Source organism: Manis javanica, chromosome 1 (assembly GCF_040802235.1).
Source record: "Manis javanica isolate MJ-LG chromosome 1, MJ_LKY, whole genome shotgun sequence".
Lineage (NCBI taxonomy): Eukaryota > Metazoa > Chordata > Mammalia > Pholidota > Manidae > Manis > Manis javanica.
Window position 1 is genome coordinate 33,518,214 of NC_133156.1, and position 12,514 is coordinate 33,530,727.

The window sequence follows — 12,514 nt, forward strand, 5'->3', positions numbered from 1 at the left end:
GCTAAGACCACAGGTTACAGAGAGGGAGAGTACTGGGTTCACATCGCGCACTTCCCTTCCTTAATGCAAGGGCAGCTCAGGAAACGAATTAAGCTTACTGGGCGTGTGATACCCTCATGGTAATATAGGGAGAGTAAAACCCACCTTCCTTGACAAAATGATTATGAGGATTAAAGTAAATAATGCACTGAAAATGCCTCGGACAAAGCAGGGCGCTTGGAATATCGGGTGCATCAGTCATCCGTGATGGCAGCAAGAGCAGTTCTTGTATCCATGGCACTCGCTGTGTGAGGTGTTCCTATGCCATGATTTCGGGCCTGGTGGCACAGGATAAAGGGAACTCAGGACTGCTGCCTCTCGCTGCAGAATTGCCCAGAGAGTTTCAGGCTGCATACTACTTTAAGGTAATTTTAAGGAAAAAGAGACATTTTATCAGTTTCCTTAACCTTCACACCAAAGGCATACTATCCAAAAAAGAAGTTTACATCAATTTGAAAATTGTTTTGGAAGATTTAATTTACTGGGATGCTTTTCCTGTGGCTGGACATACTAATTGGGGCTATCAATAAATTCGTGTAGCATTGTATTCGTTTTGAGTTCCTTCCGGAGTGTGACCAGCTCTCGCTGCTTAAATACGCATTAAGCAGGCTGAGTCCCATAATACACTAGCCTTATGCTGTTTTATGTGTTTCCAGAAACCACGTTTTCCCTCTCTCATTTTAGTATATATGGAAATGAATGTGTTGCTGCTAAAGATTTGAATGAGTTACTGTGAAAAGGAGGATTATAACGGTATCAAAAGCTCGATTTATCACCATGGCTCTCCTTTAATTCATCATTCTTCTATTTAGCTGCCTCTTTAAATGTTAGGAAAGATTATATACAAGAAACATGTACTCTCTAAGCCTTAGAGATTAAGAGAAAAAGAACAAATTCCTTTTTCCGTGGAATTAATGAACGACATAAAGCATATTATTCAAATGATATAATTTGTTTTTCCTTTTTCAAAAGAAAAGTTTATTGAGGAAGATATATTTCTTTGTCTCACCCACAATTGTTCTGAATGTTCAGTGAATTAACTTTTAATACAAGCTTCAGATTTCCCCCATTAATCCGTTTGTCATTCTATGAAACCCTGGAGTCAGAATACGTCCCAATTCACGAAACGCACATAGAAATTATTCTTTTATTAATGCCAAATGAAAATTATAAACAATGATATTTGTCCGGTGAATTTTGGACACCAAAATCATCTGTCCGTTTTTTGACAAATGTAGATTTTCCTAGCTGAATAAACCAAAGTGTGTACAAATTACGCGTGGACAAAAAAGGTTAATGGATTGAACGCTTGAAATTTAATCACAAGCACCCCAAGCTGGTGAGCATAAAACTGTTTTGCAGGTTTCCTTCTTAGAGTTGTAGGGTGTAAAAACGTAGTAAGTACAACTGCTGTTCAAACTGACTGCATTTGACATCTCAGCAAAAACTCTCTCCTCTGAATTCATATTGAAGAAGGAATCACTGAACAGATTTCGTATTGGTAATTTTTTGACTTGTAGACACGGGGTATATGCAATGGCTTTGTCCACTAACCTGCCATAACGTCATCATGACTCTGCTTTCAGTCCTGAATATTGTGATCAGTATCAAATATAAAAATGTCTTTTCAACAGCAGTGAAGTACATGTAGTGGCTAAGACCACAGGTTACAGAGAGGGAGAGTACTGGGTTCACTTCGCGCAGTTCCGTTCCTTAATGCAAGGGCAGCGCAGGAAACGAATTAAGCTTACTGGGCGTGTGATACCCTCCATGGTAATATAGGGAGAGTAAAACCCACCTTCCTTGACAAAATGATTATGAGGATTCAAGTAAATAATGTTTTGAAAATGCCTCGGACAAAGCATGGGTCTTGGAATGTCGGGTGCCTCATTCATCCGTGATGGCAGCAAGAGCAGTTCTGGTATCCACGGCTCCCGTTGTGTGAGGTGTTCCTATGCCATGATTTCGGGCCTGGTGGCACAGCATAAAGGGCACTCGGGACTGCTGCCTCTTGCTGCAGACGTGCCCAGGGACTTTCAGGCTGCATACTACTTTAAGATAATTTTAAGGAAAAAGACTCATTTTATCAGATTCCTTTACCTTCACACCAAAATCATACTGTCCCAAAAAAGAAGTTTAAAGCAATTTGAAAATTGTTTTGGAAGATTTTTTTTACTTGGATGCTTTTCCTGTGGCTGCACATACTACTTGGGGCTATCATCTAGCATTGTATTCGTTTTGAGTTCCTTCCGGAGAGTGACCAGCTCTCGCTGCTTAAATACGCACGCATTGAGCAGGCTGAGTCCCATAATACACTAGCCTTATGCTGTTTTATGTGTTTCCAGAAACCACGTTTTTCCTCTCTCACTTTAGTGTAAATGGAAATGCATGTGTTGCTGCTAAAGATTTGAATTAGTTACTGTAAAAAGGAGGATTATAACGGTATCATAAGCTCGATTTGTCACCCTGGCTCTCCTTTAATTCATCATTTTTGTATTTACCTGCTTTTTTAAATCTTAGGAAAGATTATTTTGAAGAAACATGTACTCTCTAAGCCTTAGAGATTAAGAGAAAAAGAACAAATTCCTTTTTCCGTGTAATTACTGAACGACATAAAGCATATTATTCAAATGATTCAAATAATTTGTTTTTCCTTTTTCAAAAGAAAAGTTTATTGAGGAAGATATATTTCTTTGTCTCACCCACAATTGTTCTGAATGTTCAGTGAATTAAACTTTTAATACAAGCTTCAGATTTCCCCCAACAATCCATTTGTCATTCTATGAAACCCTGGAGTCAGAAGACGTCCCAATTCACGAAACGCACATAGAAATTATTCTTTTATTAATGCCAAATGAAAATTATAAACAATGATATTTGTCCGGTGAATTTTGGACACCAAAATCATCTGTCCGTTTTTTGAAAAATGTAGATTTTCCTAGCTGAATAAAACAAAACTGTGTACAAATTACGCGTGGACAAAAAAGGTTAATGGATTGAACGCTTGAAATTTAATCAAAAGCACCCCAAGCTGGTGAGCATAAAACTGTTTTGCAGGTTTACTTCTTAGAGTTGTAGGGTGTAAAAACGCAGTAAGTACAACTTCTGTTCAAACTGACTACATTTGACATCTCAGCAAAAACTCTCTCCTCTGAATTCATATTGAAGAAGCGAACCACTGAAAAGATTTCGTATTGGTAATTTTTTGACTTGTAGACACGGGGTATATGCATTGGCTTTGTCCACAAACCTGCCATAACGTCATCATGACTCTGCTTTCAGTCCTGAATATTGTGATCAGTATCAAATATAAAAATGTCTTTTCAACAGCAGTGAACTACATGTAGTGGCTAAGACCACAGGTTACAGAGAGGGAGAGTACTGGGTTCACATCGCGCAGTTCGGTTCCTTAATGCAAGGGCAGCACAGGAAACGAATTAAGCTTACTGGGCGTGTAATACCCTCCATGGTAATATTGGGAGAGTAAAACCCACCTTCCTTGACAAAATGATTATGAGGATTCAAGTAAATAATGCATTGAAAATGCCTCGGACAAAGCATGGCTCTTGGAATGTCGGGTTCCTCATTCATCCGTGATGGCAGCAAGAGCAGTTCTGGTATCCACGGCACCCGTTGTGTGAGGTGTTCCTATGCCATGATTTCGGGCCTGGTGGCACAGCATAAAGGGCACTCGGGACTGCTGCCTCTCGCTGCTGTCGTGCCCAGGGAGTTTCAGGCTGCATACTACTTTAAGATAATTTGAAGGAAAAAGAGTCATTTTATCAGATTCCTTTACCTTCACACCAAAATCATACTGTCCCAAAAAAGAAGTTTAAAGCAATTTGAAAATTGTTTTGGAAGATTTTTTTTACTTGGATGCTTTTCCTGTGGCTGCACATACTACTTGGGGCTATCATCTAGCATTGTATTCGTTTTGAGTTCCTTCCGGAGAGTGACCAGCTCTCGCTGCTTAAATACGCACGCGTTGAGCAGGCTGAGTCCCATAATACACTAGCCTTATGCTGTTTTATGTGTTTCCAGAAACCACGTTTTTCCTCTCTCACTTTAGTGTAAATGGAAATGAATGTGTTGCTGCTAAAGATTTGAATTAGTTACTGTAAAAAGGAGGATTATAACGGTATCATAAGCTCGATTTGTCACCCTGGCTCTCCTTTAATTCATCATTTTTGTATTTACCTGCTTTTTTAAATCTTAGGAAAGGTTATTTTGAAGAAACATGTACTCTCTAAGCCTTAGAGATTACGAGAAAAAGAACAAATCCATTTTCTCTGTAATTACTGAACGACATAATGCATAGGAATCAAATGATATAAATTGCATTTCCTTTTTCAAAAGAAAAGTTTATTGAGGAAGATATATTTCTTTTTCTCACCCACAATTGTTCTGAATGTTCAGTGAATTAAACTGTTCATAGAAGCTTCAGATATCCCCAAACAATCCATTTGTTATTCTATGAAATCCTGGAGTCAGAAGACGTCCCAATACATGAAGCACGCATAGAAATTATTCTCTTATTGATGGCAAAAGGAAAACTATAAGCAATGATATTTGTCCGGTGAATTTCGTACACAAAAATAATCTGTCCGTTTTTTCACAAATGTAGATTTTCCTAGCTGAATAAAACAAAACTGTGTACAAATTACGCGTGGACAAAAAACGTTAATGGATTGAACGCTTGAAATATAGTCAAAAGCACCCCGAGCTGGTGAGCATAAAACTGTTTTGCAGGTCTCCTTCTTAGAGTTGAGGGGTGTAAAAACGCAGTTTGTACAACTGCTGTTCAGACTTACTGCACTTGATATCTCAGCGAAAACTCTCTCCTCTGAATTCATATTGAAGAAGGGAATCACTGAAAAGATTTCGTATGGGTAATTTTTTGACAGGTAGACACTGGGTATATGCAGTGGCTTTTTCCATCAAACCGCCCTAACGTCATCTTGTCGATGCTTTCAGCCCTGAATATTGTGATCAGTATCAAATATAAAAATGTCTTTTCAACAGCAGTGAAGTACATGTAGTGGCTAAGACCACAGTTTACAGAGAGGGAGCGTACTGGGTTCACATCGCGCACTTCCCTTCCTTAATGCAAGGGCAGCTCAGGAAACGAATTAAGCTTACTGGGCGTGTGACTCCCTCCATGGTAGTATAGGGAGAATAAAACCCACCTTCCTTGACAAAATGATTATGAAAATTAAAGTAAATAATGCACTGAAAATGCCTCGGACAAAGCAGGGCGCTTGGAATATCGGGTGCATCAGTCATCCGTGATGGCAGCAAGAGCAGTTCTTGTATCCATGGCACTCGCTGTGTGAGGTGTTCCTATGCCATGATTTCGGGCCTGGTGCCAGAGCATAAAGGGAACTCAGGACTGCTGCCTCTCGCTGCAGAATTGCCCAGAGAGTTTCAGGCTGCATACTACTTTAAGGGAATTTTAAGGAAAAAGAGACATTTTATCAGTTTCCTTAACCTTCACACCAAAGGCATACTATCCAAAAAAGAAGTTTACAGCAATTTGAAAATTGTTTTGGAAGATTTAATTTACTGGGATGCTTTTCCTGTGGCTGGACATACTACTTGGGGCTATCAATAAAGTCGTGTAGCATTGTATTCGTTTTGAGTTCCCTCCGGAGAGTGACCAGCTCTCGCTGCTTAAATACGCATTGAGCAGGCTGAGTCCCATAATACACTAGCCGTATGCTGTTTTATGTGTTTCCAGAAACCACGTTTTCCCTCTCTCATTTTAGTATATATGGAAATGAATGTGTTGCTGCTAAAGATTTGAATGAGTTACTGTGAAAAGGAGGATTATAACGGTATCAAAAGCTCGATTTATCACCATGGCTCTCCTTTAATTCATCATTCTTCTATTTAGCTGCCTCTTTAAATGTTAGGAAAGATTATATACAAGAAACATGTACTCTCTAAGCCTTAGAGATTAAGAGAAAAAGAACAAATTCCTTTTTCCGTGTAATTACTGAACGACATAAAGCATATTATTCAAATGATATAATTTGTTTTTCCTTTATCAAAAGAAAAGTTTATTGAGGAAGATATATTTCTTTGTCTCACCCACAATTGTTCTGAATGTTCAGTGAATTAAACTTTTAATACAAGCTTCAGATTTCCCCCAACAATCCATTTGTCATTGTATGAAACCCTGGAGTCAGAAGACGTCCCAATTCACGAAACGCACATAGAAATTATTCTTTTATTAATGCCAAATGAAAATAATAAACAATGATATTTGTCCGGTGAATTTTGGACACCAAAATAATCTGTCCGTTTTTTGACAAATGTAGATTTTCCTAGCTGAATAAAACAAAACTGTGTACAAATTACGCGTGGACAAAAAAGGTTAATGGATTGAACGCTTGAAATTTAATCAAAAGCACCCCAAGCTGGTGAGCATAAAACTGTTTTGCAGGTTTCCTTCTTAGAGTTGTAGGGTGTAAAAACGCAGTAAGTACAACTGCTATTCAAACTGATTGCATTTGACATCTCAGCAAAAACTCTCTCCTCTGAATTCATATTGAAGAAGGGAATCACTGAACAGATTTCGTATTGGTAATTTTTGACTTGTAGACACGGGGTATATGCATTGGCTTTGTCCACAAACCTGCCATAACGTCATCATGACTCTGCTTTCAGTCCTGAATATTGTGATCAGTATCAAATATAAAAATGTCTTTTCAACAGCAGTGAAGTACATGTAGTGGCTACGACCACAGGTTACAGAGAGGGAGAGTACTGGGTTCACATCGCGCAGTTCCGTTCCTTAATGCAAGGGCAGCGCAGGAAACGAATTAAGCTTACTGGGCGTGTGATACCCTCCATGGTAATATAGGGAGAGTAAAACCCACCTTCCTTGACAAAATGATTATGAGGATTCAAGTAAATAATGCATTGAAAATGCCTCGGACAAAGCATGGCTCTTGGAATGTCGTGTGCCTCATTCATCCGTGATGGCAGCAAGAGCAGTTCTGGTATCCACGGCACCCGTTGTGTGAGGTGTTCCTATGCCATGATTTCGGGCCTGGTGGCACAGCATAAAGGGCAGTCGGGACTGCTGCCTCTCGCTGCAGACGTGCCCAGGGACTTTCAGGCTGCATACTACTTTAAGATAACTTTAAGGAAAAAGAGTCATTTTATCAGATTCCTTTACCTTCACACCAAAATCATACTGTCCCAAAAAAGAAGTTTAAAGCAATTTGAAAATTGTTTTGGAAGATTTTTTTTTACTTGGATGCTTTTCCTGTGGCTGCACATACTACTTGGGGCTATCATCTAGCATTGTATTCGTTTTGAGTTCCTTCCGGAGAGTGACCAGCTCTCGCTGCTTAAATACGCACGCATTGAGCAGGCTGAGTCCCATAATACACTAGCCTTATGCTGTTTTATGTGTTTCCAGAAACCACGTTTTTCCTCTCTCACTTTAGTGTAAATGGAAATGAATGTGTTGCTGCTAAAGATTTGAATTAGTTACTGTAAAAAGGAGGATTATAACGGTATCATAAGCCCGATTTGTCACCCTGGCTCTCCTTTAATTCATCATTTTTGTATTTACCTGCTTTTTTAAATCTTAGGAAAGATTATTTTGAAGAAACATGTACTCTCTAAGCCTTAGAGATTACGAGAAAAAGAACAAATTCATTTTTCTCTGTAATTACTGAACGACATAATGCATAGGAATCAAATGATATAAATTGCATTTCCTTTTTCAAAAGAAAAGTTTATTGAGGAAGATATATTTCTTTTTCTCACCCACAATTGTTCTGAATGTTCAGTGAATTAAACTGTTCATAGAAGCTTCAGATATCTCCCAACAATCCATTTGTTATTCTATGAAATCCTGGAGTCAGAAGACGTCCCAATACATGAAGCACGCATAGAAATTATTCTCTTATTAATGGCAAAAGGAAAACTATAAGCAATGATATTTGTCCGGTGAATTTCGGACACAAAAATAATCTGTCCGTTTTTTCACAAATGTAGATTTTCCTAGCTGAATAAAAGAAAACTGTCTACAAATTACGCGTGGACAGAAAAAGGATAATGGATTGAACGCTTGAAATATAGTCAAAAGCACCCCGAGCTGGTGAACATAAAACTGTTTTGCAGGTCTCCTTCTTAGAGTTGAGGGGTGTAAAAACGCAGTTTGTACAACTGCTGTTCAGACTTACTGCACTTGATATCTCAGCGAAAACTCTCTCCTCTGAATTCATATTGAAGAAGGGAATCACTGAAAAGATTTCGTATGGGTAATTTTTTGACAGGTAGACACTGGGTATATGCAGTGGCTTTTTCCATCAAACTGCCCTAACGTCATCTTGTCGATGCTTTCAGCCCTGAATATTGTGATCAGTATCAAATATAAAAATGTCTTTTCAACAGCAGTGAAGTACATGTAGTGGCTAAGACCACAGTTTACAGAGAGGGAGAGTACTGGGTTCACATCGCACACTTCCCTTCCTTGATGCAAGTGCAGCTCAGGAAACGAATTAAGCTTACTGGGCGTGTGATTCCCTCCATGGTAGTATAGGGAGAATAAAACCCACCTTCCTTGACAAAATGATTATGAGGATTAAAGTAAATAATGCACTGAAAATGCCTCGGACAAAGCAGGGCGCTTGGAATATCGGGTGCATCAATCATCCGTGATGGCAGCAAGAGCAGTTCTTGTATCCATGGCACTCGCTGTGTGAGGTGTTCCTATGATATGATTTCGGGCCTGGTACCAGAGCATAATGGGAACTCAGGACTGCTGCCTCTCGCTGCAGAATTGCCCAGAGAGTTTCAGGCTGCATACTTCTTTAAGGTAATTTTAAGGAAAAAGAGACATTTTATCAGTTTCCTTAACCTTCACACCAAAGGCATACTATCCAAAAAAGAAGTTTACAGCAATTTGAAAATTGTTTTGGAAGATTTAATTTACTGGGATGCTTTTCCTGTGGCTGGACATGCTACTTGGGGCTATCAATAAAGTCGTGTAGCATTGTTTTCGTTTTGTGTTCCTTCCGGAGAGTGACCAGCTCTCGCTGCTTAAATACGCATTAAGCAGGCTGAGTCCCATAATACACTAGCCTTATGCTGTTTTATGTGTTTCCAGAAACACGTTTTCCCTCTCTCATTTTAGTATATATGGAAATGAATGTGTTGCTGCTAAAGATTTGTGTTAGTTACTGTAAAAAGGAGGATTATAACGGTATCAAAAGTCGATTTGTCACCATGGCTCTCCTTTAATTCATCATTCTTCTATTTAGCTGCCTCTTTAAATGTTAGGAAAGATTATATATAAGAAACATGTACTCTCTAAACCTTAGAGATTAAGAGAAAAAGAACAAATTCCTTTTTCCGTGTAATTACTGAACGACATAAAGCATATTATTCAAATGATTCAAATAATTTGTTTTTCCTTTTTCAAAAGAAAAGTTTATTGAGGAAGATATATTTCTTTGTCTCACCCACAATTGTTCTGAATGTTCAGTGAATTAAACTTTTATTACAAGCTTAAGATTTCCCCCAACAATCCATTTGTCATTCTATGAAACCCTGGAGTCAGAAGACGTCCCAATTCACGAAACGCACATAGAAATTATTCTTTTATTAATGCCAAATGAAAATTATAAACAATGATATTTGTCCGGTGAATTTTGGACACCAAAATCATCTGTCCGTTTTTTGACAAATGTAGATTTTCCTAGCTGAATAAAACAAAACTGTGTACAAATTACGCGTGGACAAAAAAGGTTAATGGATTGAACGCTTGAAATTTAATCAAAAGCACCCCAAGCTGGTGAGCATAAAACTGTTTTGCAGGTTTCCTTCTTAGAGTTGTAGGGTGTAAAAACGCAGTAAGTACAACTGCTGTTCAAACTGACTGCATTTGACATCTCAGCAAAAACTCTCTCCTCTGAATTCATATTGAAGAAGGGAATCACTGAACAGATTTCGTATTGGTAATTTTTTGACTTGTAGACACGGGGTATATGCATTGGCTTTGTCCACAAACCTGCCATAACGTCATCATGACTCTGCTTTCAGTCCTGAATATTGTGATCAGTATCAAATATAAAAATGTCTTTTCAACAGCAGTGAAGTACATGTAGTGGCTAAGACCACAGGTTACAGAGAGGGAGAGTACTGGGTTCACATCGCGCAGTTCCGTTCCTTAATGCAAGGGCAGCTCAGGAAACGAATTAAGCTTACTGGGCGTGTGATACCCTCCATGGTAATATAGGGAGAGTAAAACCCACCTTCCTTGACAAAATGATTATGAGGATTCAAGTAAATAATGCATTGAAAATGCCCCGGACAAAGCATGGCTCTTGGAATGTCGGGTGCCTCATTCATCCGTGATGGCAGCAAGAGCAGTTCTGGTATCCACGGCACCCGTTGTGTGAGGTGTTCCTATGCCATGATTTCGGGCCTGGTGGCACAGCATAAAGGGCACTCGGGACTGCTGCCTCTCGCTGCAGACGTGCCCAGGGAGTTTCAGGCTGCATACTACTTTAAGATAATTTTAAGGAAAAAGAGTCATTTTATCAGATTCCTTTACCTTCACACCAAAATCATACTGTCCCAAAAAAGAAGTTTAAAGCAATTTGAAAATTGTTTTGGAAGATTTTTTTTACTTGGATGCTTTTCCTGTGGCTGCACATACTACTTGGGGCTATCATCTAGCATTGTATTCGTTTTGAGTTCCTTCCGGAGAGTGACCAGCTCTCGCCGCTTAAATACGCCGCATTGAGCAGGCTGAGTCCCATAATACACTAGCCTTATGCTGTTTTATGTGTTTCCAGAAACCACGTTTTTCCTCTCTCACTTTAGTGTAAACGGAAATGAATGTGTTGCTGCTAAAGATTTGAATTAGTTACTGTAAAAAGGAGGATTATAACGGTATCATAAGCCCGATTTGTCACCCTGGCTCTCCTTTAATTCATCATTTTTGTATTTACCTGCTTTTTTAAATCTTAGGAAAGATTATTTTGAAGAAACATGTACTCTCTAAGCCTTAGAGATTACGAGAAAAAGAACAAATTCATTTTTCTCTGTAATTACTGAACGACATAATGCATAGGAATCAAATGATATAAATTGCATTTCCTTTTTCAAAAAAAAAGTTTATTGAGGAAGATATATTTCTTTTTCTCACCCACAATTGTTCTGAATGTTCAGTGAATTAAACTGTTCATAGAAGCTTCAGATATCCCCCAACAATCCATTTGTTATTCTATGAATTCCTGGAGTCAGAAGACGTCCCAATACATGAAGCACGCATAGAAATTATTCTCTTATTAATGGCAAAAGGAAAACTATAAGCAATGATATTTGTCCGGTGAATTTCGGACACAAAAATAATCTGTCCGTTTTTTCACAAATGTAGATTTTCCTAGCTGAATAAAAGAAAACTGTCTACAAATTACGCGTGGACAGAAAAAGGATAATGGATTGAACGCTTGAAATATAGTCAAAAGCACCCCGAGCTGGTGAGCATAAAACTGTTTTGCAGGTCTCCTTCTTAGAGTTGAGGGGTGTAAAAACGCAGTTTGTACAACTGCTGTTCAGACTTACTGCACTTGATATCTCAGCGAAAACTCTCTCCTCTGAATTCATATTGAAGAAGGGAATCACTGAAAAGATTTCGTATGGGTAATTTTTTGACAGGTAGACACTGGGTATATGCAGTGGCTTTTTCCATCAAACTGCCCTAACGTCATCTTGTCGATGCTTTCAGCCCTGAATATTGTGATCAGTATCAAATATAAAAATGTCTTTTCAACAGCAGTGAAGTACATGTAGTGGCTAAGACCACAGTTTACAGAGAGGGAGAGTACTGGGTTAACATCGCGCACTTCCCTTCCTTGATGCAAGGGCAGCTCAGGAAACGAATTAAGCTTACTGGGCGTGTGATTCCCTCCATGGTAGTATAGGGAGAATAAAACCCACCTTCCTTGACAAAATGATTATGAGGATTAAAGTAAATAATGCACTGAAAATGCCTCGGACAAAGCAGGGCGCTTGGAATATCGGGTGCATCAGTCATCCGTGATGGCAGCAAGAGCAGTTCTTGTATCCATGGCACTCGCTGTGTGAGGTGTTCCTATGCCATGATTTCGGGCCTGGTGCCAGAGCATAAAGGGAACTCAGGACTGCTGCCTCTCGCTGCAGAATTGCCCAGAGAGTTTCAGGCTGCATACTACTTTAAGGTAATTTTAAGGAAAAAGAGACATTTTATCAGTTTCCTTAACCTTCACACCAAAGGCATACTATCCAAATAAGAAGTTTACAGCAATTTGAAAATTGTTTTGGAAGATTTAATTTACTGGGATGCTTTTCCTGTGGCTGGACATGCTACTTGGGGCTATCAATAAAGTCGTGTAGCATTGTACTCGTTTTGAGTTCCTTCCGGAGAGTGACCAGCTCTCGCTGCTTAAATACGCATTAAGCAGGCTGA